Source organism: Rhinoderma darwinii, chromosome 1 (genome assembly GCF_050947455.1).
Source record: "Rhinoderma darwinii isolate aRhiDar2 chromosome 1, aRhiDar2.hap1, whole genome shotgun sequence".
NCBI lineage: Eukaryota > Metazoa > Chordata > Amphibia > Anura > Rhinodermatidae > Rhinoderma > Rhinoderma darwinii.
In genome coordinates this window covers 615211644-615238832 of record NC_134687.1, presented here as the reverse complement: position 1 = coordinate 615238832, position 27189 = coordinate 615211644, and the positions used below count along the sequence as shown (strand labels likewise).

The 27189-nt window shown below is 43.2% G+C and overlaps 1 protein-coding gene across 3 annotated transcripts in view; it reads left to right on the top strand.

Moving 5' to 3' along the window:
• The window catches only part of PDZD2 (PDZ domain containing 2), a 227839-nt gene that overhangs the window by 88115 nt on the left and 112535 nt on the right, over window positions 1–27189 (top strand). The window contains exon 1 of one of the 3 annotated variants that reach the window (XM_075841552.1): window positions 4704–4844. The exons of the other annotated variants lie outside the window; for them this stretch is intronic. The gene's annotated coding sequence lies outside the window, so the exon portion shown is untranslated. Of the gene's footprint in view, window positions 1–4703; window positions 4845–27189 lie in introns of those variants that run through there. 3 annotated transcript variants of the gene reach the window in all.

Below are 27189 nucleotides of genomic sequence, written 5' to 3'. Positions count from 1 at the left end.
GCACGTGGCACTGTCATAGGATGCAACCTTTGTAGCCAGTCAGTTCATGACATATCTGATCTGCTAGATCTGCACTGGTCACCTGTATGTGCTGTTGTTATCCATACCTCCCAACCGTCCCGGATTCAGTATGACAGTTCCGGATTCCAGGCAGTGTTCCGCTGTCCCGGGCGGCAGGTGGTATGTCCCAGTCAGGGCCTCCTTTTGAGAGAGGAATCCCCATCCAGAGCGTTGCCAACGCTCTGGCCGGGGATTCCGCTCCTAAAGAAGCCCTTGGCGTCTCTATCCATAGGCTACTCCTCTCCTAGAGCGAGCCCCTGATGTCACTGTTCATATAGAGCTATCTATATGTCACTGTCCACAATGGAGCTATCTACAGGGGGGGGGGGGGGTAGCGCTATCTACAGGCAGGGTGGAGCTATCTTTAAGGGGGTGTGGCATTATCTACATTGGCACTGTAGCATTATATGGACACCATCTACATGGCAACTGTGGCACTATGTAGGCACTGGTACTTTATATGTGGGCACTGGCACTTTATATGTGGGCACTTTGGCACTATGTGGGCACAAGTGGTATGAGGGCACTGGCACCATCTATGTGGGCACTGCCTACAGTAGGCACTGTAGCACTATCTACAGGGGCATTGTGGCACTATGGGGCATTATACTGTATTGTGCATCTGTGTGGGCATTATACTGTATGGAGGCAGCTATGGGGGCATTATACTTTTATAGGGGCATCTGTGTTGGCTTCATACTGTGTGGGTGCATCTATGGGGGCATTATACTATATGGGGCAGTATACTGTGCGGGGGGCAGCTATTTGGCCTTCTACTGTGTGGGGGGGAAGCTATTTGGCATTATACTGGGTGGGAGGCACTATGGGGTATTCTACTGTGGGGGGGAAACTTTAGTGGCATTATACTGTGTCGAGGCACTAAGGCTGGGTTCACACGACCTATTTTCAGACGTAAACGAGGCGTATTATGCCTCGTTTTACGTCTGAAAATAGGGCTACAATACGTCGGCAAACATCTGCCCATTCATTTGAATGCGTTTGCCGACGTACTGTGCAGACAACCTGTAATTTACGCGTCGTCGTTTGACAGCTGTCAAACGACGACGCGTAAATGGACTGCCTCGGCAAAGAAGTGCAGGGCACTTCTTTGCCACGTAATTTGAGCTGTTCTTCATTGAACTCAATGAAGCACAGCTCAAGATTTACGAGCGTCTCAGACGGCTCGCAAAATGCGAGGAGGAGCATTTACGTGTGAAACGAGGCAGCTGTTAACAGTCTGTCTTTTCACACGTAAATGCCTCTCATCGTGTGAACATACCCTAAGGGTTATTATACTGTGGGGGGCAGCTATAGTGGCATTATACTGTGTGGGTGTTATTATCTGCTTGATCTGCTCCAGTCATCTGTAAGTGTTAGGGCATGTTCACACACAGACTCAAAAAGTCTGAAAATACGGAGCTGTTTTCAAGGGAAAACAGCTCCTGATTTTCAGACGTTTTTTAAGCCACTCGCGTCTTTCACGGCCGTTGTTGGAGCTGTTTTTAATAGTCTATGAAAAACGGCTCCAAAAAGTGACCTGCACTTCTTTTTCACGGCCGTTTTTTAATGCGCCCGTTTTTCAAAACGGCCGCGTAGAAAACGGCCCATCGGAACAGAAGGCCGTTTTTTCCATTGCAATCAATGGGCAGATGTTTAGAGACGTTCTGCTTCTGATTTTTCTGCCATTTTTTGGGCGTTTACGGCCCGAAAAACTGCCGAAAATAGGCCATGTGAACATACCCTTATTATTATCTGCTAGATCACCTGTAAGTGTTATTATCTGCGAAATCTGCCCCAGTCACCTGTGAGTGTTATTATCTGCTGGATATTTTCCAGTCACCTGTGAGTGTATTTTATCTGCTAGATCTTCTCCGGTCACGTGTGAGTGTTATTATCTGCTAGATCTTTCCCGGTCAACTGTAAGTGCTATTATTGTGAAGTGGAAGCATCTAGGCGTTACAGCAGCTGAGCCAAGAAACGTTGGACCATGCAAACTGACACAGCGGGGCTGGAGCGCATGGGGTGTAAAAATTGCTTTTCCTTTGTTGTATCACTTACTACAGAGATCCACACTGCCTCTGGAAATGACATCAGCACCAGAACTGTGCATCAAGAGCTTCATGAAATGGGTTTTCATGGTCGCTGCACTCAAGTCTAATATGCACATGCACAATGCCAAGCGTCGGCTGGAGTGGTGTAAAGCATGTCGCCACTGGATTCCGCATGTTCTCTGAAGTGATGAATCACTTCTCCTATCTGGCAGTCTGATGGAGAATTCTTGGTTTGGGGGATGCCAGGAGAATGCTACCTACTGTAACAATTGGTGGAGGAGAGATATTGGTCTTGCTCTGCTTTTTAGGGTTTGGGCCCTTATTTCCAGTGAAGGGTAATGTTAATTTTTCAGCATACAAAGACATTTTACACAATTGTAGCTTCCAACTTTGTGGTAACTGTTTGGGGTTCGGCCCTTTCCTGTTCCAGCTTGACTGTGCCCCTGTGCACACCGAGCTCCATAAATACATGGGGTGTGGAGGAACTTGACTGGCTGCACACATCCCTGACCTCATCCCCAACATATTTGGGATGAATTGGAACAGCGATTGACCTTCTCGTCTAACATCAGTATCTGACCTCACAAATGCTCTTCTGGATGAATTGGGCACAAGTTCCCACAGACACAAGAATGGAAGCTGTTATAGCCTCAAAATGGGCCCAACTCCATATTAATGTCCATGGTTTTGAAACATATGTGTAATGGGCAGGGGTCCGCATAGATTTTTCCATTCATAGTCAATACTAGTCTATATGGAGAGTTCTAGTAATAACGCTGGGTATATCGGTGTGCAGGAAGGTCTTCTTGTTAAAGGTAACTCCATCCCAAATGCAGAAATCCCATTCTATTTAGCATTTTTTAATGCCTTCCACGTTCCTTACACCACAGTATCAGGTATTTCATTTTTGAGGTATTGGCAGTCTATAAGAAGTCAAGTTTGTGGGGGTCCAAGTACTGGTTTCCATGGAGAGATGCCCACTCAAGGTGAAATTCATGAATGTATCTCAAGATATGTGACAATTAGACATATAGTATTGTTGGGGGTCCAAGAATTGGCCGGTCCTGGTGCTGACCATCAACTGAGACAGGTTCTGTAACATTTTTTCCTTCTAGAGCAGAATGATTGAACACGTGTTGGGACACTCTCCCATAGATGGTGGGCAACATGACTGTCCTGAGCTCAGGGTTTTAAGGGACCCCAACCAATCAGACTGTAGCTGACAATAGATTATCATTAATGATCCAGAAGATGGTTCTAAAGACAATTGCTTCCAACTGATTGAAATCTGCAACAGAAACAACTTCACACGCGTCAGATCTGTTCCAGAAGTTTCTGCGACTAAAAAACTTCTTCATACATCTAAACTTGGGTGAATATACCCTTTTCGTCCATACTTCAAAATTTAGCACAGTGTTGGTTGTATGCAAAGACAGTGATTCCGCCGCAATAAAAAGCAACTCAGAAAAAAAAAAAATCGTACCCAGATTTCTGTGATTTTTCATCCAGGCCGGCCTCCTGTGATGACGTTTCATCCCATGTGATTGGCTGCAGCGGTCACATGAGATGAAGACGTCAGGAAATCGGAGGGGCACGCCGACATGGTAAGTATGCATTTTCTTTTTTCAGTGCAAGATTTCCGCAGCGGATATTCCGGCCAATAAACTGCATCACACTTAGGGCTTATTCAGACGAACGTATAATACGTCCGTGCTACGCGCGTGATTTTCACCCGCCTCGCACGGACATATGTTAATGAATGGGGCCGTTCAGACTGTCAGTGAAACGCACGACATGTCCTATATTTGGCCGTGCTTCGCGCAGCACGCACCCATTGAAGTCAATGGGTGCGTGCAAATCGCGCTCGGCACACGGAAGCACTTCCGGGTGCCGCACGTGATTCGCGCAATAGTAGTAAAATGAATGAATGAAAACAGAAAAGCACCTCATGCTTTTCTGCTTAGAAACATAAAAACAGAGTGTCATAATGATGGCGGCTGTGCGAAAATCACGCAGCCGCGCACCATATGCTGATGACACACGGACCTTTTGCGCGCGCAAAACGCATACGCTGGTATGAATCCGGCCTTAGGTGCAGTTTTTCGACTGGAATTCCCTGCGGCACCCAGGGCGCATACGCTGTAGACTTTTACGCAGGGTATCCACCCTGTGTGAACATACCCTAAAACTAAACGGGACAGGCAGAAACTTAGCCAAATCTATCACAGGGCGTATGTTGCATGATCATTTTGGTGTATTTTGCTAGACGTGAGAGTTACTGGTTTGTATAGGTCTCAGATGTTTTTGTTAAAAAAATTATTTCTACAGTTGTTAGCTAAAAATAACCTGTTATAAAAAAGAAAACACAAAAAAATACAACAAAAAATTCTTCTAAGCTCTGGGCCGTAAGCATACATACATATCGGGGTTGTCTTTGGTGTTTGGCACTTGGCGTCCTGTTGCTCTGGGCTTTGCAGGGGTTAATAAAGCGGAGTATTGTGTAGTAGGAGGTGTGGCGCTGTACAGTAGCTGTGGGGGCAGGAGGGATGCACAGGCTGCTGCTTCTTCTCTGCACAACTGGAAGAGACTGAGGAACAGGCAGGATGTATGGAGCGAAAAGTTCTGTCTAACCTACAGAGAACCCTATAGAAAACATGACCAGGCCCGGGAGGATTATTGGCTTCCTGACCCTGACGGACAGAAGTATTAGGAAACCGCTTTTCTCCTAAAAAGGTGTGTGAAGTGTACCATAATAAATGCAGATGTAGTAGAGCTGAGTTTGTCATTTGTGCCATCTCCTATTACTATCAGAGTACACTATATAAAGGTTTTTTGTTTTTACTGAAACCGTGTATTTTAGTGTTTTGTTCAACTTTGTCATTTTTTTATTTATGTTTTTGACTTTTTTTTTTAGATACAGCTTCTTTGTATCATGCATACATAGAAGCTGTATCTTGCGCTGAAACCTCAATCTGTCAGGTCACCGGGACTGATGACTTCGGCAACTGTGGGTCCTACATGGTTCGGACACGCAGGATCCAGCTGTAATAGATCACATCTACGTTCATAACTTAGATGTGATAGATAACAGGTGGATCCGACCTGCTGTCACCGAAGCCATCAGTCCCACTGATCTGACGGATTCAGGTTTCAGCGTATTGAACCGCTGCTCTGTATACAGTATATATAGAAGCTGTATCTAGAGAAGTAAAAAAATAAAAATCATAAAAATAAATTACAAAGTTGTACAAAACACTAAAATACACTGTTTTAGTAAAAAGTGCTTTAAGGCTGAGTTCACACGTTGCGGATTTGACACAGATTTTCAGCGCAGATGTTACACTTTGCAATGCAAAAGGGTGAGATCTGCGTCAAAACCGCAACAAAATCTGCGACAAATCCGCAACGTGTGAACTCAGCCTAAAGGTTTACATTGCCTTTGAGTAATGAAGATACAAATTCATCTCTACTACATCGTTGTTCTTCATATTCACGTTTGTTGCGCTTTTATTAGTTTTTTTATGATCGATATGATAAAGATATAAGCTCTATAGATAGATACATGGGTATGAGATAGAGAGATAGATACATAGGAGCTTGATACGTGATAGATATTAGATAGATACAAGATGGATAAACTACGGTAATATGAATGAGATAGATATCGGATAGATGGAGAAATATAAGATAGATGTGAGAAAGATATTTTATAGACATTTGGTAGACGTGATAGATTGATAGATCGATATGAGATAGATAGATAGATAGATAGATAGATAGATCGATATGAATAGAGAGATAGATAGATAGATAGATAGATCGATATGAATAGAGAGATAGATACATATGAGAGATAGATAGATAGATAGATCGATATGAATAGAGAGATAGATACATATGAGAGATAGATATGAGAGATAGATATGAGAGATAGATAGATAGATAAATATGAGAGATAGATAGATAGATAGATAGATAGATAGATAGATAGATAGATAGATAGATAGATAGATAGATAGATAGATAGATAGATAGATATGAGGATAAATAGATAGCTATGCGAGATACATAGATATGAGTTAGATAGATATGAGATAGATATGAGATAGATAGATAGATAGATAGATAGATAGATAGATAGAGATAGATATTAGATAGATAGATAGAGAGATAGATTTGAGAGAGAGATAGATATTAGATAGATAGATAATGAGAGAGAGATAGATATTAGATAGATAGATAATGAGAGAGAGATAGATATTAGATAGATAGATAAATATGAGAGATAGATATGAGATATAGATAGATGGATAATGAGAGAGATATAGATAGATAGATAAACAAATATATCTAGCAGCATCGGTGTATGGTGGGTGCAAATCCTCAGGAACAGACCACGCTCCAAACTTGATAATATTCAAAAAATAGGCAGCACTCCGCAGTAAATGTGAAAATAGGGTACTTTTATGGCACAGGGGGCAATAAAAGTACCCTATTTTCACATTTACTGCGGAGTGCTGCCTATTTTTTGAATATTAGATAGATATTAGATAGATAGATAAATATGAGAGATAGATATGAGATAGATAGATAGATAATGAGAATAGATAGATAGATATGAGTAGGTAGATAGATAATAGATATGAAGATATGAGATAGATAGATATTAGATAGATAGATAGGTAGGTAGATAGATATGAGTAGGTAGATAGATAAAAGATAGATAGATAGATAGATAGATATTAGATATATAGATAGATGAGATGTCTGATAGATAGATAGATAGATAGATAGATAGATAGATAGATAGATATGAGATAGATAGATAATAGATATGAGATAGATAGATAGATATGAGATAGATAGATAGATATGAGATAGATAGATATGAGATAGATAGATAGATAGATAGATAGATATGATAGATAGATAGATAGATAGATATGAGAGATAGATAGATATGAGAGCTAGATAGATAGATAGATAGATAGATAGATATGAGAGAGATAGATAGATATATATGAGAGAGAGATAGATATTCGATAGATAAATAGATATTAGATAGATAGAGAGATAGATTTGAGAGAGAGATAGATATTAGATAGATAGATAGATAATGAGAGAGATATAGATATTAGATAGATAGATATGAGAGATAGATATGAGATAGATAGATAAATAGATAGATATGAGTAGGTAGATAGATAATAGATAGATAGATGATAGATAGATATGAGATAGATAGATATTAGATATATAGATAGATGAGATGTCTGATAGATAGATATGAGATAGATAGATAATAGATATTAGATAGATATGAGATATGAGATATTAGATAGATAGATAGATAGATAGATATGAGATATGAGATGATAGATAGATAGATAGATATGAGATAGATAGATATGAGCTAGATAGATAGATAGATATGAGATAGATAGATAGATAGATATGAGATAGATAGATAGATAGATAGATAGATAGATAGATAGATAGATAGATAGATAGATAGATAGATATGAGAGATAGATAGATAGATAGATAGATAGATAGATAGATAGATAGATAGATAGATAGATAGATAGATAGATAGATAGATAGATAGATAGATAGATATGAGATAGATAGATAGATAGATATGAGATAGATAGATATTAGATAGATAGATAGATATGAGAGATAGATAGATAGATAGATAGATAGATATGAGGATAGATATGAGGATAGATAGATAGATATGAGATAGATAGATAGATAGATAGATAGATAGATAGATAGATATGAGATAGATAGATATGAGATATTAGATAGATAGATAGATAGATAGATAGATATGAGAGAGCGAGATAGATTAGATAGATAGATATGAGATAGATATGAGATAGATAGATAGATAGATAGATAGATAGATAGATAGATAGATAGATATGAGAGAGCGAGATAGATTAGATAGATAGATAGATAGATAGATGATAGATAGATAGATGATAGATATGAGATGATAGATAGATAGATAGATATGAGATAGATATGAGATATTAGATAGATAGATAGATAGATATGAGAGAGCGAGATAGATTAGATAGATAGATATGAGATAGATAGATATGAGATAGATAGATAGATAGATAGATATGAGTAGATAGATTAATAGATAAGTAATAGATATATTTGGACTTTTCTCATTTATATTTCAGTGAATTAGTTTCACATCTCTGACCCTTCACTTATTTTCTGTCGCTTCCATGATATATTCTTAGCATGTTCTATGTGTAACTTCCCTAAATAATCACTTCATCGCTGCGCCTCTCATGTCATGTCTGTAAAGAAGCGCCTATGAAATTGTGAAACGCCTCGCACGTGTTAATGAACTCATCAAGTGCTGGGAACAAATCAAATACGGTTCCCGAACCGTGGATTGTTGTTATTTACTGATATAGCAGAGTTGAATTTGTGTTTCAAGACTCTGGGGCAGGTTAATTCGTCCTGATAACTCATCTCTTAAGTGGATTTACAGCAGTCCTATGGAAATGTTGGTATGAAGATGTTGTTCTAAATGACAGACACAGCTCTGCTACATATTCATTGAAATGTTTCTAAAAGAAATGCAATAAATAAATAGTGTGATTTTGTCGCTCAGCAGAACAGTCGGAGTCATCTTTATACATTGCTATTGTTTTTGTGTGTTTATTGTGACCTTTTGTGTGTTTTTGTTCCTGCGGATGGCTGGAGACTCATTCATTGACTTCTAGACAGAAGACTGGCCTCTTAGATAAACACACAAACTCTGTCATTCTTTAACCCCGTTACAAACTCTTATTTATTTTGATTGTTAAACGCATTGGGGCAGATATACGATTGTTGTTGTGCCAGAGTATTGGCATAAGTTGCGCCTTTTTTTGCGAAAAATAATTTCGACAAATTGATTTGCGCAAAAAAACTACCTCTTGTCGGTTGGTTTATTTTACGACAAGGTGTCTAACATGTCTGGCCAGATGCAACAAATTTATCATACAGCGTGGGAGACTGTGATAAATTTGGCGCATCTTTTGGCTGCCCGGTCTAAATGTCAGAGCGCTTTAGTAAATCCGCCCCATTGAGTATTTTTCATATAATGATTTCTTTGAGGTTAAAATCTCCATAGAATATACAGGAACAGTAAAGCGGAGTTTGTCCATTGGTGCAATATGCAGTTATTTCATTATGTGTTATCTGTGGCTTTACATAGGACTGCAGGTCAACCTACTGCAGTATATTTGCCAGGCTTTTTGTGACTTTTATTTTGATAGCCCATTCAAATTTGATGATTGGAGTTCCGACTCCCGGCATCTCCACGTACTGCGGTAAAGGGGCTGCGGTTCTCCAGGCAACGCATCGTTCCTGTCATTTTATGGCAACTGTGCCTGGTACTGCAGCTCTCTGCAGTTAAAGGGGTTGTAAAATGTGACTGCTTTCTTCCAAAAACATCACCACACCTGTCTACAGGTTGTGAGTGGTATTGCAGCTCATTGCCATTCACCTTATTAGAGCTTAACTGCAATACCAGACACAACCAATGGATAGGAGTGGCACTGTTTTCTATTCTTCTACTTACTAAGTGTTCTTTCAAGCTGGATGCCAGGCAGTGTATACAGCCTCTCAAATTCTGGTTATCAGAGGTGTGCTGATGGCACCCATTGGTTTACAACCTTTATGCAGTGGACCTTATGTACCGTGCCTCCAGAACATAAATTACAAAGCGCTGAATTAAAGAAGAACCTGCCTCACACCTCCCATTCCCATCCCAGTTTAAAACGACAGCATAAATATTTATGGCCCAAAGCTGGATGTTAAAGTAGAGAGAGCTCTGATACACTTAACAAACCCTGTTAGTTGGGCATAATCTTCAGCTTCTGGATCGAAACAAAAATGGTTTAATTCACGGACAGCAAGCAGAGATCTTTAAAATGGTAAGGAACTGAAACGCAACGTATATTTGAATGTTGCAGAACCTTTAATTAGACAATGATTAAACTATATTTACATAAAACTGGGAAACCTCTGTAACAACACAGGCTGAAATGGGAAATGGAGTAGTCAGTCTATCAGACTGCTGCTGTCCCACCCTTTAAAGGGGTCTTCAGTTTAGAAAACCATCAGGGGGTTCAGAGTTAATAGAGAGGGGTCCTCTGTTTAGGATCCTCATCTCTTGGCCAGAGAGGAGAGTGGTTATAAAGAATGTGTCTCTCTCTCTCTCTCTCTGTCTGTCTGTCTGTCTGTCTGTCTCTCTCTCTCTGTCTCTCTATCTCTCTCTCTCTCTGTTTCTCTCTCCCACTCTGTCTCTCTGTGTGTGTGTGTGTGTGTGTGTGTGTGTGTGTGTGTGTGTCTCTCTCTCTCTATCTCTCTCTCTCTGTTTCTCTGTCTCTGTCTCTGTGTGTGTGTGTGTGTGTGTGTGTGTGTGTGTGTGTGTGTGTGTCTCTCTCTATCTCTCTCTATATTTCTCTGTGTGTGTGTGTGTGTGTGTGTGTGTGTGTGTGTGTGTGTGTGTGTGTCTCTGTCTGTCTCTCTATCTCTCTCTGTTTCTCTCTCTGTCTGTTTCTCTCTCTGTCTCTGTGTGTGTGTGTGTGTGTGTGTGTGTGTCTCTCTCTCTCTCTCTCTCTGTTTCTCTGTCTGTTTCTCTCTCTGTGTGTGTGTGTGTGTGTGTGTGTGTGTCTGTCTCTGTCCTATATTACATAGACATTCTATTGATATAAATGAACACTATGCAATCCTTATTTTCACCTGTGGTGGCACTGCAGGGAAATTGAACACTTACTGCCATGTTTCCCCACAGATTACAGCTGATCACTGAAGATCCTAGCACGGAGACACTTTGTAAACCGCTTTCTAAATGCCCTTTTACACTGGAGAATTATCTGACAAACTAGCATTCACAGAACGCCCATTCCTGATCATTTCCCTGTGTAAACAGGGCGGCGATTAGCAGATGAACGAGCTGGTTCATCTGCTGATTGTATTGTTTTAAATGCTCAAAATATTATCGTTATCGGCAGACGTGGACGTGGTGCCGTCATTCTAGAAATGTATGGGGACGAGCGATCATAGTAATGAGCGCTTGTCCCCATACATAGATCCTTGGGAAAGAAGCAAACGAGCGCCGATCAATGAGCTGTCCCGTTGATCGGCGCTCGTTGCATTGGCCAAACTTGGCTGGTGTAAAAGTACCTTTACAAATCGAGATTGTCCAGGGCGTAGAACCCCCTTAAAGAGGCTCTGTCACCACATTATAAGTGCCCTGTCTCCTACATAAGGAGATGGGCGCTGTAATGTAGGTGACAGTAATGCTTTTTATTTAAAAAAACAATCTTTTTTCACAACGTTAGGAGCGATTTTGGTTTATGCTAATGAGCTTTCTTAATGCCCAAGTGGGCGTATTTTTACCTTCGACCAAGTGGGCGTTGTACAGAGGAGTGCATGACGCTGACCAATCAGCATCATGCACTCCTCTCCATTCATTTACACTGCACTAGCGATATAGTTATATCACTATGTGCAGCTACATACACAAGCCCTAACATTACTACAGTGTCCTGATAATGAATACACATGAAATCCAGCCTGGACATCATGTGTACTCAGAATCCTGACACTTCTGACTCTTTTTTTGTGAGATTCCGGCAAGTGAAACCAAATCTCGCGAGATTACGGATCCGTTGCTGGAATCTCACAGAAAAGATTCAGAAGTGTCAGGATTCTGAGTACACATGACGTCCAGGCTGGATTTCATGTGTATTCATTATCAGGACACAGTAGTAATGTTAGGGTTTGTGTATGAGGCTGCACATAGTGATATATCTATATCGCTAGTGCAGTGTAAATGAATGGAGAGGAGTGCATGATGCTGATTGGTCAGCGTCAAGCACTCCTCTGTACAACGCCCACTTGGTCGAAAGTAAAAGTGCGCCCACTTGGGCATTAAGAAACTCATTAGCATAAACCAAAATCGCTCCTAACGTTGTGAAAAAAGATCGTTTTTTTAAATAAAAAGCATTACTGTCACCTACATTACAGCGCCCATCTCCTTATGTAGGAGACAGGGCACTTATAATGTGGTGACAGAGCCTCTTTAAGGCTTTATATACATGTGCTTAAAAAAAAAAAAAAGCTTGATATAACAACCCCGTTACGTTAGCTTTGTGTCTCTTTAAAGATAAGCCCTGTGCATATGTCCTATTAGGGCATATGGACGTCATAACGGGGGTGTACCCTGCTAGGAGTCAGAACGAAGAGCCACTCTGTATGCTGCTCTCCTGTAGACTTGGCACGTCCATGCATTACCTCTAGGATGTATTCTTGGTGTGAACATAGCCTAATACACCAGACGTCTCATTTTTACACAATTGCATACAATATATTTATTCTGTGCTGTATTTATTGTACCGCCTGTTCCTGGCTCTTCTGCCCCGTTTACTGCTGCAGAGCAGACATCAGAGGTCGGCACTCTACTGTTGACTGTTTTTGGTTGTCGTGGGTTCGGATTAGATCTTGTTTTTCCCCTCTATTGTTATTTTCCAGCAGCCACAGATCTCCTGTAATCCTGCAGGATTGGAAGGTACTTTCCGAGCAGTCATTTTTCAGTGCGTGTTCCTGCCGGTCGTCCTGTTTGCAGTCTGGGATTAACTTCCATTCGTATGTGGTAAAATATTTATATGCGTCTTATATCATTTCCATGCTCTCATACTGCGCAGAGAATTTTCTGCCGCAAGAAAAACGACTTGGAGAGCAAATAAATCCATTAATGGATATGAGTGTTTACCAAGCCAAATACTGCGCCTGTATGGGGTGTATGGAGATTTCCACATCAAAGGTCATCTGTCACCAGGGTCCCCATAGAGAGATGGTAGAGGACACATCGGTATCACTGAATGTGTCTACATACCTAGTTCTTTTGCCGTGTGTGCGTGTGTGTGTGTGTGTGTGTGTGTGTGTGTGTGTATATATATATACACATACACAAACACATATATAATGCACTATATGGAGAAAAGTATTGGGACCCTCCTCTTAATCATTGAATCCAGGTGTTTCATTCAGTCCCATTCCCACAGGTGTATAACATCCAGCACTCGCCATGCAGTCGTCTTTATAAACAAGTGGTAGAATGGGTCGTTGTGTAGAGATCACTGAAGTCCAGCGCGGTCCTGTAATAGGACGTCACCGGTGTAACAAGTCCGTTCCTGATTTTACCCTCCTAGATATTCCACCATCAACTGTGAGTGATATTATTGTAAAGTGGAAGGAACCGTAGCAACTCAGCCACGAAGTGGAGACCACAAATTTGCGGAGTGGGGTCACCAAGTGCTGAGGTGCATAGCTAATAAGAGTCACCAACGCTCTGCTGACTCAATAACTGCCGACTACAAACCACCTCTGGTATTAACATCCGAACAAAAACTGTGCCCGGGGCTTCATGACATGGGGGCCGAGCAGCTGCATGCCAGCCTTACATCACCAAGCACAATGCCAAGCGTCGGATGGAGTGGTGTAATGCCGCTGCCACTGGACTCTGGAGCGGGGGAAACGTGTTCTGTGGAGGGATGAATCGCGCTTCTCTATCTGCCAGTCTGATGGAGGAGTCTGGGTTTGGTGAATGCCGGGAGAATGTTACCTGCCTGACTGTATTGTGCCAGCTGTAATGTTTGGTGGAGGAGGGATAATGCTATGGGAGTGTTTTTCAGGGGTCGGCCCCTTAGTTACAGTGAAGGGAAATCTTAAAGGTGTTGTCCACTTTCTAAAAACTGATGGCCTATCCGCCAGATAGGTCATCAGTATATGATCGGTTCGTATTCGACATCTGGACTCCGCAACTCCAGCTGCCTCCGTGCACCGGATGTTTGGAACAGGATGCAGTAGTTGGAGCCGGAAGCAGTTGGCTCCGACCACTGCATAGCGGCTGTTCGGCAGAACTTCAGCTCGGCCGCTATTCTTTGACTGGAGTCATCTGCTTCAGGCAACATCGTCCGGCGCCCGGATGCAGCAGGAGTGGCGTATCGGTGCGGGGTCCGGGTGTCGGACACACACCGATCATGTACTGATGACCTATCCAGTGGATAGGTCATCAGTTGTCAGAAAGTGGAAAACCCCTTTAATGCTTCAGCATAACATGACATTTTGGACATTTGTCGCTTCCAACTCTGTGGTAATAGTTTGGGATTCGGTCCTTTTCTGTTCCAGCAGGACTGCACCCCAGTGCACAAGGTCCATAAAGACATGGTTGGTTGAGGGAGTTTGGAAGAACTTGAATGGCCACACAGAGCCCTGACCTTTACTCCATCCAACACCTTTGGGATGAGCTAGAACGGAGATTGGGAGCCAGGCCCCCTTCCCCAACATCAGTGTCTGACCAAATGTTCTTCTATATGAATGGGCAAAAATTGCCACAGACCCTCCAAAATCTTGTGGCAAGCCTTCCCAGAAGAGTGGGAGCTGTTTATCAAAATTCCTTTCATCTGGCAGTAATGGAGCTTGATAGCAGATGTTCTGGATCACTGGGCAGTCAGACACTCAGAGTTTATAACGCACAATATGTAATTTTGTCCAGTTTTTCCCCCACACTTTTTAAGGGGGCGATGCTTATGCAAATGTACCCAAAAGTAGGGAGGTTCTGTGTCGTTCCTAGGCCGAATAAGTTGGAGCTTAACCGATAAATTGTTATTTGCTCATTTCATTATGATAAATTCTTCCAGCCTGCTTTTCATAAATGGCATTCTCTCAGGGGCTGTATTACCTACAGATGTTGCAGTATCCTCTAAGAGAACTCTATTCACACGTCACAGGTTGAAAATGAAGAGCGCCCAATACCAACACTAAATTGAGGAATTCCTCATTATGCAGTTCCCTTATGAAGTGATTCCATATTGTAGCTTCACCATACCTCCTCACTTTCAAGTATCACAAAGAGGGACAACTTTTTTTCATGCCTCTAATCCCACCCAATGCCCACCCATACACACCCGGTTAAGCCCACACTGTATCATGCCCCCATAGTGCCTCCCACACAATATAATATAATATAATATAATGCCAAATACCTGCCCCCACACAGTATAATGCCCGCTAGCTGCCACCATACAGTATAATGTCCCCATAGATGCACCAATACAGTGTAATGCCCAGAGATTCTCCCATTCAGTATATTCCCCACACAGATGACCTCATGCAGTATAATGCCCAAACAAATTCCCCCATACAGCATATTTCCCCATGCAGCATAATGCCCCCATAGCTGCCCCATACAGTATAATGCCCCATACAGTTTAATGCCCACACAGATGCCCGTATACAGTATAATGTCCCCATAGCTCTCCCATACAGTATAATGCCCCCAGAGCTCTCCCATACAGTATAATGCTCCCAGAGCTGCCCCATACAGTATAATGCCGCGTAGCTGCCCCATACAGCATAATGCCCCCATCCAGTATAATGCCCCCATAGATTCACCCATACAGTATAAAGCCAACACAGATGCCCCCATACAGTATAATGCCCACAGATTCTCCTATTCAGTATAATGCCCCCATGCAGTATAATGCCCAAATTCCCCCATACAGCATAATGTGCCATAGCTGCCCCATGCAGCATAATGCCCCCATAGCTGCCCCATACAGTATAATGCCCACACAGATGCACCAATAGCTCCCCCATACAGTATAATGCCCCCAGAGCTGGCCCATACAGTATAATACCCCATAGCTGCCCCATACATCATAATGCCCCCATAGTTGCCCCCAAACAGTATAATGCCGCCCTAGCTGCCCTTATACAGTATAATGTCCCCAAAGCAGCCCCTAGTGCCAGTGCCCACATATAAAGTGTCAGTGCCCTTGTAGATAGTACCACAGTGTCCATATAGATAGTGCCCCTATATAGTGCCACAGTGTCCATGTTGATAGTGCCACACACCTCTTGAAGATAGCGCCACCCCCCCCCCCCCAGTAGATAGTGCCATTGGGACTCCCTCTAGGAGCAGAATCCCCAGCCAGAGCGGTCGGGGATTCCGCTCCTAGAGGGAAGCCCTGATGTCACTGTCTATATATGGACAGTGACATCAGTGGCTACTCCTTGAGCGGAATCCTCATTGCCAACTCTGGCCGGGGATTCCGCTCCAGGAGGAGCCCCTGACGTTAATGTCCGTATATGGACAGTGACCTCAGGGGTTTCCTCTAGGAGCGGAATCCCACGCAAGATCATCGGCAACGGGGATTCCGCTCAATCAGTAGCCACTGACGTCACTGTCCATATATGGAGAATGATGTCAAGGGCTTCCCCCGAGCACAGTGCTTAAAGTAGCGATGTGCCCAGTGAGTCCTCGGCGACCCCCTCTGCTCCTCCGCCCTGAACTAATTCTGAAGCAGGGAGCTGATGGTTCCCTGCTTCAGCAGTGGGTTCAACTGTATCAGGATGCAGATATAGTTGACAACGGGACATACCCCCGGCCGCTCGACAGCGGTTCACCGCCCTGAATACGGGACTGTCCCGCTGAATACGGGATTGTCGGGAGGTATGGCTTCACTGTGTTACTATGGCGGTCATTACTGACACTTAAAAGGGTTTTCCCATCAGAGACATTTGACATATCCACGGGATATGTCATAAATGTCAGATAATTGCGGGTCCCACCTCTGGAACCCGCACCTATCTCTAGTACGGGGCCCCCTAAACCCCGTTCTACCTTTTTCTGCTCCAACTGCCTCCTGGCCACTTCCTGACTATGTGTTCCAGAGTTACGAAAACAGCGCAGCTCGCTGAGCTACGCTGTTTCCGTAAGTCCCACAGTAGTGAATGGCAGTTATGGAAGCAGCGTAGCATGCAAGCTTCGCTGTTTCTGTAACTACCATTCAATTCTATAGGACTTATGAAAACAAGCGAGCTATGCTGATTTCTTCTTCGTGGTCGGAAATCTCCTGCTTCAGTCGCCGCACGGAGCAGTAGAATGGGGTTTAGGGGGACCCGTTCTAGAGATAGGTGCGGGACCCAGAGGTGACATTTATGACAAACCCCTTTAATGGTTTTATGCATAGAAATGTTGACTCTGATAAGTTTACTTATTCTCCCGAACCAAAACTTTGGAATGTGTTTTTGAGTACAACCGACACTGTGTATGACCGTGCCCTGGAGGGTTTGAGTCTATTACATACAGTTCAACCCACAGGTCACACCCTTTGTGTGGTTTACAGTAAATTCCACTAGTGTGGTATCCGAGTGGTTTAAATAAATATTTTCGGTTGTGTAATGTATGGAGAGAGATACGGGAAGGTATATATGTGCAGCGCAACAACTCCGTACATCAGACGCACCCAATGAACAAACTCCCATTCCTAAAACAGCCAAATCGACCCCGGCAACCAGGCTCCTGGTGGCATTTTGATGCCCAATTGTGCAATTTCAGTTCTTTACAAATCACTGACAGCCAGCTAGAGGAAGTGGCACTACAGAGAGTGGGGCAGATTTACTAATATTATCTAAGTTATAGACAGCGTAAATGTAGATAAGGCAGTCCGAAAATGCGCCATATTTTACAAAGTGGTGCACGCTGTATGATTTTGTCGCATCTAGCTAGACATTTTAGACCCTTTTCTCTTCGTTATATCACCAATTACTTGGATTTTTTTATGGCAGTTTTAGTCTGGCGCTATGTCACATTTTAAGCCGCGCCCCTTTTATAGACTACACCCCCATTCCCGCTTTTCGACCGTGGTGAAAAAAAAGTGTCCAAAACAGTTAATAAATGTGGCGCACAGCATATACACCAGATTTCTGGCGGATTTTGAATAGTAAATCTGCCCCAATGAGCGCTCTCTAGGGAACATGCCTTTTGGCCCTCGGGGCAGGCCACGTGCACGCTTCCAGCCAATCATCTCTTTGTATACTCTTCCCACTCCTATTGTTGCATACCTGAGCAGTTTTTCACATTCCGTTCCCTTGAAAAGCTGGGTGACAACCCGTAGGATCTGTAATGGCAGCCATGTTTAGTTGTCACCCAGATTGACGACCGAGAAATAGATTAAAACCAGCTAGATCAAAAAGAAAGACTCAATGTTTTGCTTAATGTTACAGATATAGGTGAATGTAGTTCAATGCAAGGGAATCCTTTATTTATCTGTCATAAGGCACTGGTAATTTAAAGATGGGTGTCTGTAAGGTGACCATGAAGGGTTATTCAGCCCAAAGACTGGTGTCCAGAATGCTGTATACCGCATCCAGCTGGCAAGGACATATAGGCTTAGCGTTGTGAGAGGAGTGCGGTCATCTGCTCCCGGCCAGTCTCCTTCAGGCCCCATGCACATGATCGTAGTTTTCATCTGTAATTGCGGAATCAATAATTACGGCGGAAATTGCGGACCCATTCATTTCTATAGGTCACGGACACCTTTCCGTATATTTACAGATGTGTGTCTGGGCCGTAGAAATGATCCATAAAACATGTTCTATTCTTGTCCGCAATTGTGGCACGGACTCGACCATATAAGTTTATGGGCGCTTCCACAATTGTGGATGGCTACTGATGTGCATCCATATTTGCGGACGAAAAAACCCTTACGGTCATGTGCGTGAGGCCTGACACAGAGTTCTCTCTATGTTGTTTAATTGGTTGAGGGCAGATGAATGACAGGGCTCCCCTTGCAACATGACGCCCTAAGGTCCGTTTTAGCTTGATGTTGGATGTAGTATACCGTCTCCCAAGCACTTGTGGCAGAATTATGTTTATCATGGTAACCAATATGATGCCCATAAAGGGTTGCACAGCCTCCAATGTCCTTTTCGGTAGGTTGCCAGGTGCAGCATACAGACGACCTGAACTTTGCTGTACCTCATACTCTGCCAAATGTGTACAGGAATAACAATGCACAATCTTTACCCAGGAAGGACAGCTGGGGCCACCAGTTGTATTGCAAGGGCTGTCTAAAGGTTAGGTAAAAAATGAAGACGCGCCATTCTTGATGATAGGTTGTGTCTGGTATTTCAGTATTCAAGTGAACGGGCTGAACTTTTGCACCGCACTCCCATAACTTTGTAGGGGAAGATGGTTGTCAGTCCTATGTGGAGGGGCCTCAGGGGGATGCAGCCCAGCTGGTGGGTTCCAAACTTCAATTGCACTATTGTTGTGCCCTACTCTCTTTTTTTTCAACAAGTCTTTTTGAATTTTTACTTATTTGTTCAGCAAACCTATTTTCAATGACCCTTTTAAGGCTTTCCCTATGTATGTGCCTATTAGGGCATATAGACATCATATGGGTGTTACCTGCTCCGGACCCCCATTTATGAGTCGGAACAAAGCACTGCTCTGGAAGAGCGGCTCCCCCTCTGGCGGACGTGGACCGTCCATGCATTACAGTCCCTGCAGATGGAAATATAGCACCCTCCCCTGGCCATAACAGCTGATCGCCGAAGGTGATCATCATGCCATTTAAATAGGGGTTGTCTAAATGAGACACCTCCTTTAATAAAGGACGGTCCACCGTTCAGAAGGAGGTTGGCTACAACGACTATCTCCCTCTGGAGGACCCAGCATGTTCATGCATTACATGGACAACCCATTGATTTTGATGGGAACTGTTCCTCTCCCCCACAGCTTATTACTGGAGGGTTCAACTTTTTAGATACCGTCGAAGAAGCCTTCTAACAACAAGGGATTGTCCAAACAAGACACAAATTTTAAGAGTAGTTATGGAGCGTTTAGAATGCTTTAATATAACATTATTATTATTAGAATCAATTATATAGCTGCGGAATTGATACTTTCAACTGCCCTACATATTATTATCAGAATGTTCCCATGGCTAACGGGGCAAATATGGGTAAGGTCGGTGGATGATTCTGATGTATGTACCTAACGAAGAAATTTGCGTGGTGTGAATACACCCTTATTTGAGGGGATTTCTATTTATGAAATGCTCTTAAGTGGCTCCATAGTTGGATATTGACTGTGACTATTTCCGAATGCTTGCACGGTATACATCAGAGACCTTGGAAACCCATAAACAATGTCAATAACTTCTCCTTTTTGTAAAGTCACCACCTCAGTTACTGAAACGCTTTGTAAACATTTTTTTGGAAGCATCTAAAATAAACGGCACAGGAGCGGAATGGGTGATCCTAAGATTGTGAGCGTTACTCCGACTTGCCGCGTCTCATCAATATTAATCACATGCACTCAGGTCATGTAAGGATTGCCTTGATCTATTTTGAGATTGAAAGCTTTTTTCGTTCTCTGCTGATAAACACGGGACCTTTATATAGGCCAAGTATTAAGAATGCAAGAGGCAATCTCATCGACTTATTTCAGCTTCATGTCTAGGCCTTTAAATATGATATCACAGGAATCAGACTTCACCACTTCAGATATTTAGGTTCTATATAATATTATACAATTGGTAGAAACGAGAGCCACACCACAATGTAACATGGGGACCTAAAAATGCACCTTGTTCCTGCAGGACTGTTATAGGGGGAGGCAGGTAGCAAGAGTTTCTCTTTTCTTCCTATGAAATTGATGAGTTGTGTTGAACCAGAGTTGACACAAACGCATTTAGGGGGAGCCACTTTGGGTGACCCCTTCTTGTTAAAAAGGTCTCCCTAAAAATGAGCAGATCACAAGTGTCCTTATGCTGTGACCACTATTGATCAGCTGTAATCTATAAGGAAACTTAGCAGCAAGTATTCAATGTCCCTGCAGCGCCACCACAGGGAAAATGGAGAATTGCAATAAATGGGTAACACATGGATAAGCCAGGTACACTAAAGCAAGAGAGATGGTCTTTGTAGCTGCTCTGGCTAATTGATGGATGTGCCAAATAAAGGACCCCCCTCTATTATCTCAAAATTCTCTATTAAGATATTGGAAATTGTTTTCTAAATCCTACAACCTTTTTAAAGGGAATCTGTCTAGTTGATCATACAGTCCAATCTTGTTATAAAGCAGGAAGAGCTATAAGAAGATTAATATATAGTTTTGGGGGAATAGATTTAGTAAAACTTGTATATTATTCATTTAAATCCCTACTTATTCTGGGTTTAGGAGTCCAGTGGGCGGTCCTACTCCGTGATTGACAGCCTATTTTCAATGAGTATACTGAATAGGACCAACAACTGGACTCAAGTCCAGAATGAGCAAGGATTTAAATAAATAAAAGTTATACTGAATCTATTCCCACAAAACCGTATATCAATCTGCTCAGCCCCTCCTGCTCTATCGATCAAGGTGACCGGTTCCCTTTAAGTGACATAACCGTAGTCCCATATTGTACCAATGCTTTGGTCGCAGTGTAGTCCTAGTCTTAAAGGGGTTGTCCACTTTTTTTTTTCTATTCATTTATTTATAGAATAGGAAATCATACAGATTTCTAATATACATGTATTTAAAATTCTGCTCACATATCTTTATTATATCAGTGCAGTTGTCTCTGTCAAAAAATGGAAAAATGGTATCACCCACAGATTTGTCCATAAAAAAGCACCAGGATAACTGAATGGACAGTCATGTGACCCACATCATGTGACCATTGGCATTTAGGAAACACTGTCCCGGTATATAACCGGTAAATAATAGATTATTGAGGAGCAGAAGTTCTAAAGTATTTCTACCTCCAGAAACATCTCATTTTCTCATGATCTCCTCTGTGTTGTGTTGTTTTTTTTTTTAAATGTAACTTTATTAACAACATCCCCTAGAGACAGGCAGCCATTTTTATGTAAAAAAAAAACTGGACAACCCCTTTAAGGGTAAGTTCACACGTAGCGTAAATACTGCAGATTTTCCACAATGGATTTCAGTGCAGAAAATCTGCAGCATAATACAGTAGCAGCAAAGTAGATGAGATTTGAACAAATCACATCCACACACTGCGTAAAAAAACTGCCGAAAAACATTTCATAAATTGACCTGCGGTGTGTTTTTTTTAATCCGCAGCAAGTCAATTTAAGTTGCGGAGTCGTTGGTTTTCTGATGTGGGTTTTCTCAATTTAATTCGATGGGAGGTTAAACCCGCAGCAAATGTTTTTATTTTTGCTGAGGAAAAGCTGCGATTCCGCCGCAAAAATCAAAACTCTGAAAAAAAAAGTAAATACTTACCCAGATCACTCTGCTCCTGTGTCCAGCCCAGTCTCCAGGGATGACATTACTTTCATCCCATGTGACTGCTGCAGCGATCACATGGGATGAATAGTCCCAGCAGGACGGCAAAGGGACGTGTGGCCATGGCTACAGGTAAGTATGGGCTTTTTTTTTTTTACCTGCTATTTTCCACAGTGGATATACCGGCCGAAAAACTGCACCACACTTTGGCTCGGTTTTTCGGCCAGAATTCCCTGCAGGGACCAGGGCGGATACATTGTGTACTTTAACGCAGCGTATCCGCCCTGTGTGAACCTACCCTTAGGGGTTTATCAATTGTAACAAGTATTATTCTGCTTGTGATCCATATTTAGGGTTCGTACTTGCTACTTTTAGGGTATGTTCACACGCTACACTAAAAGCGTCTGAAAATACAGAGCTGTTTTCAAGGGAAAACAGCTCCTGATTTTCAGACGTTTTTTAAGCTACTCGCGATATTCGCTGCATTTTTATGGCCGTTTTTGGAGCTGTTTTCTATAGAGTCTATGAAAAACGGCTCCAAAAACGTCCCAAGTGACTACACTTCTTTTTCAAAACGGCCGCGTAAAAAAACAGCCCATCAGAACAGAACGCCTTTTTTCCCATTGAAATCAATGGGCAGATGTTTGGAGGCATTCCGTTTCCGATTTTTCAGCCGTTTACGGCCCGAAAAACAGCCGAAAATAAGCCGTATGAACATACCCTAAGGCCTTATTTACATCGTGTCCATTTTGCGCGCGTAAAAAACGCAGCGTTTTTCCTGCGTTGCAGTTCTGTGTGACATCCCTGTACGGTGCTTGTCAGCGTTTTTTACGCGCGTATGTCATCGGTATTTCATGCGTTTTTTACATCAGCAAAATAAACTGAAGGAGGTGGTTTTCTTTTTCCCATCATTTCTTTAGCAACTGTTGTGTGAATCACGCACAGCACACGGATGTGCGTCCGTGTGCTGTCCGTAATTTTCACGCACCCATTGACTTCAATGGGTGCGTGATGTGCAAAAAACGCACAAGTATAGGACATGCAGTGAGTTTCCGCAGCGGACACACTGAATGGCCCCATTGACTTGCATAGGTCTGTGTGACGTGCGTTATTTTCACGCGCGTAACGCGGACGTGAAATACGCTCGTGTGAATTAGGCCTAACTTTTATATCTTGTCTGCAGGATTACTTCACACTGTCCGATGTAAATCTCAAGCCCTTGAGTGCAGAAAGATAGCCGATCCTGCGCCCACAACAAGCCGGGCCCATCTGACTCATAAAATATACATGAAAGTCACTTCTGTTTTGGTGCAAACTATAACATCGCATTAAAGTTTTTTTTATAAACAGGCAGAGGAAATGCTGCGGAGAAGGAAGCATAAACTTTGTACGAAGCTTCCAATAAACTTTTCTCGCGGTTTACTTTGATTTGGCTGCAAGTCTGGCCCTGCTCCTTAAAAACAATGCTGATCTGTAGAGAAGAGATCTCAAGCTCTGATCCTAGAGAACTGATTGTACTGCAGGTTCTGCCTTTAGCAAGTAAAAGTTATTCTTTCTATAATGAAGTTATACAATTTTCTAAGATACTTTCTGCATGAATTCGGAACAGATTTCAAGATCTCTGCTTGCTGTTATTCAATAGGAGTATTTAGGGGATGAAAGTCTCCTGGTCATATGTTGGACATACAGGTGCACGGCTCACTACAAGACACAACTCTGATGCACATACTGTTACAGTAACAAGCTGTGCACCTGTGCGTCCATCACATGACCACGTGTGTACACGTTTTTTTTCATGGTTTTTAATGTAACGAATCCTTAACAAAGTTAATTTTATGCTTATTGTAATTAAATTTTAATACATTTTTTACAAACTTTTCATTTTTTAGGAAATATTTGATAAAAATTTCTGTGATCTGTGTCCAGGGACGTAACTAGGAAAGACTGGGCCCCATAGCAAACTTTTGACTGGGGCCACCCGCCTCCCCTGGGTATCACACAACCCCCCCTTGTAGATAGTGCCCCCCTGTAGATTTCACCACACAGTGCACCCTGTAGATAGCACCATACAGCCCCCCTGTAGATAGCACCATACAGCCCCCCCTGTAGAAAACGCCATACAGCCCCCCTGTAGATAACGCCATACAGCCCCCCTGTAGATAACGCCATACAGCCCCCCTGCAGATAACGCCATACAGCCCCCCTGTAGATAACGCCACACAGCCCCGCTGTAGGTAACGCCATACAGCCCCCCCTGTAGATAACGCCATACAGCCCCCTGTAGATAACGCCATACAGCCCCCCTGTAGATAACGCCATACAGCCCCCCCTGTAGATAACGCCATACAGCCCCCCTGCAGATAACGCCATACAGCCCCCCTGCAGATAACGCCGTGCGGCCCCCCTGCAGATAACGCCATACAGCCCCCCTGTAGATAACGCCACACAGCCCCCGCTGTAGATAACGCCACACAGCCCCCGCTGCAGGTAACGCCACACAGCCCCCCCTGTAGGTAACGCCATACAGCCCCCAACCCCCCCCCCAAAAAAAAAACGGCCTATAGTTTGTCCTACAAAAGAGATGTATCCCCTATCCACAGGATAGGGGATACATGTGTGATCGCTGGCAGTGATAAGGAGAACGGGGGACCGAAATTCCCCCGAAAGTTCTCCATGACAAAGCTCGGACTTCCGGAGTCTGCGCAGTTCAATAAAAGTGAAAGGAGCACTGGTCACGCATGCGCACAAGCACGACTGGTGCGCAAGTCATTTTTATGGAGCTGCCGGCAGACCCCGGAAGTACGAGATTTGTCATGGAGAACAAATGCCCTGTGGATAGGGGATGCGTGTCTTTTGTAGAAACAAACCCTACATTGGCGTTGCGCTGTAGCAGCCATAGCGGCTGCTAGCAGAGCCTCCGGCCATGTCGGGGGAACGTGCCGGCGGGGGGCGCGGGCCCCCTCGTGCTGCGGGCCCCGTAGCAGGCGCTACGGCTGCTACAGCGGTAGTTGGGCCACTGTCTGCGTCATTTATAGATAGCTGTGCCAACACCACTTGGTGTGGGATTACTCTAAACTGTCAATAGAGAGCTAAGCACTCGTTTCAGGGAGGCACAGGGGCCACGCGTGCAGAACTTCTACGGTGCCATAAAAAGACGGAGCTGTACAATAAGGCACCTTAAAAGGGTTATCCCACCGTAACAAATCATCACCTATCCACGAGATAGATAAGTGTTTAATCGCTGGGTGTTGGACCGATTAAGAGGACCGAGGTCCCTAGTCCCCTGTTTGAATGTAGCGGTGGTCACACATGCACGCTGCTGCTCCATTTATTCTCTATGGGACCGCTACGCCGTTGCTGGTCATTAAAGGGGTTTTCCCATCTTGGACGATTATGGCATAGCCACAGGATATGCCGTATATGTCGCACCTCTGGAACTCGCACCCATCTCTAGAACGAGTCCCCGTCCTTACCTTTTCCCGATGTCGCTGCGCTTCGGCCACTGAGTTACGAGGTGGCTAGAAGTACGGAAACAGCCGAGCCCGTTGTTTCCACAACACCCATAGAAGTGAATTGGAGTTACTGAAACAGTGTAGCACGCTATAGGGGTGGGACAAACAAGGCCTGGGCCCCCAGCCTCTAATACAATAAACAAAAACAAAAATATTTGCCCTAGTAGGGGGCAGGTAAATTTTATGACTAAACACAATTTGCCTATAAGGCAACTAACCCTATTTTCCCACACTACTACTTCTGTTAGTAGTGTGGAAAATAGGGTTAGTTGCCTTATAGGCAAATTGTGTTTTGCCCTCTCTTAAAGGGCCCCATAGCAGCTGCTTACATTAAAATTAAATACTAGTAGCGCATAATTACACGCACTACTGGCACTGTGAGGGCAAAGGGGACACTGGCAGAGAGACCATTTGTCTTCCGCTAGAGGTTTTCCTTTAATATAACATGCGAATGCACCACTGGGGTACTCCGGAATAGAGCTGTCGTCTGGACTGTACCAAGAATGATTAGCTAAATTGAGAATATTTTATTTGAAGACAAAAAAATGAGATGCCACCTAACTACTATGTACAGATATATCAATGGTCCGAGATCAAACATGGCTGATTCATGACCTGGCAGGCTCCATTCATATTGTATGGGTGGCTCGGTAAAAAAAAATCTCAATTGCATGTTTCTTAATTTCAACATGAGGCTCCCAGGTCTCTATTCAGGTCATGTCTTAGGGATTGTGTCGGGAACTCAGGGGTACAGCTATAGGTGAAGAGGTAGCAGTCGTACTCGGGCCCTGGTGCCTGAGGGGGCAAAAGTCCCATCAGCCACAAAAACACCAGTGACATAACTGGCACATGTTAGGTGGGGCGCTGCTTCAGGTTTTCAAGTTGAGTCTCTGCATGAACCTGTATAGAAACTTGAGTTCACGCTTGTGTCCAGGAAGGGGAACATAACAGGAAGGGGCTTGTCAGCAGCACACATGGTTTTTCGGGAAACTTGGAATATATCGTTGGTGCATCATCCTCATTAGTCACCTGCTGTCTTACAAATATGTAGGAAAGAAGCCAAAGAACCGCTTGATTACTGCGCCTCGGAGAATAAGAATGACTTTGCACTCGTTCACACCAGCAATATTGTAACCTGTTGTATTTTGCTGGATCTAGAGTCCCTACCCATAGAGATTCATATAAAACATGTTATTTATGGGTTTTTTCTTACGTCCTTAAAACAATAACCCCAAATTGTTTCCTTGCAACGCCCCACATGAAATTCTCTGGGTTTTTTTTAATTACTATTATGGCAGTATAATTGACTACGGATTTGGGTTGCCAACCTCTACTTCAGGTTTTTTTTTTAAGTCAATTGAGCCAAAATGCCCTGCCCTTTTCTATAGATGGCACCCCAAATGGCCCCAACCGAACCTACGAGTAGTGCACAAGACCCCTTCATCAGACC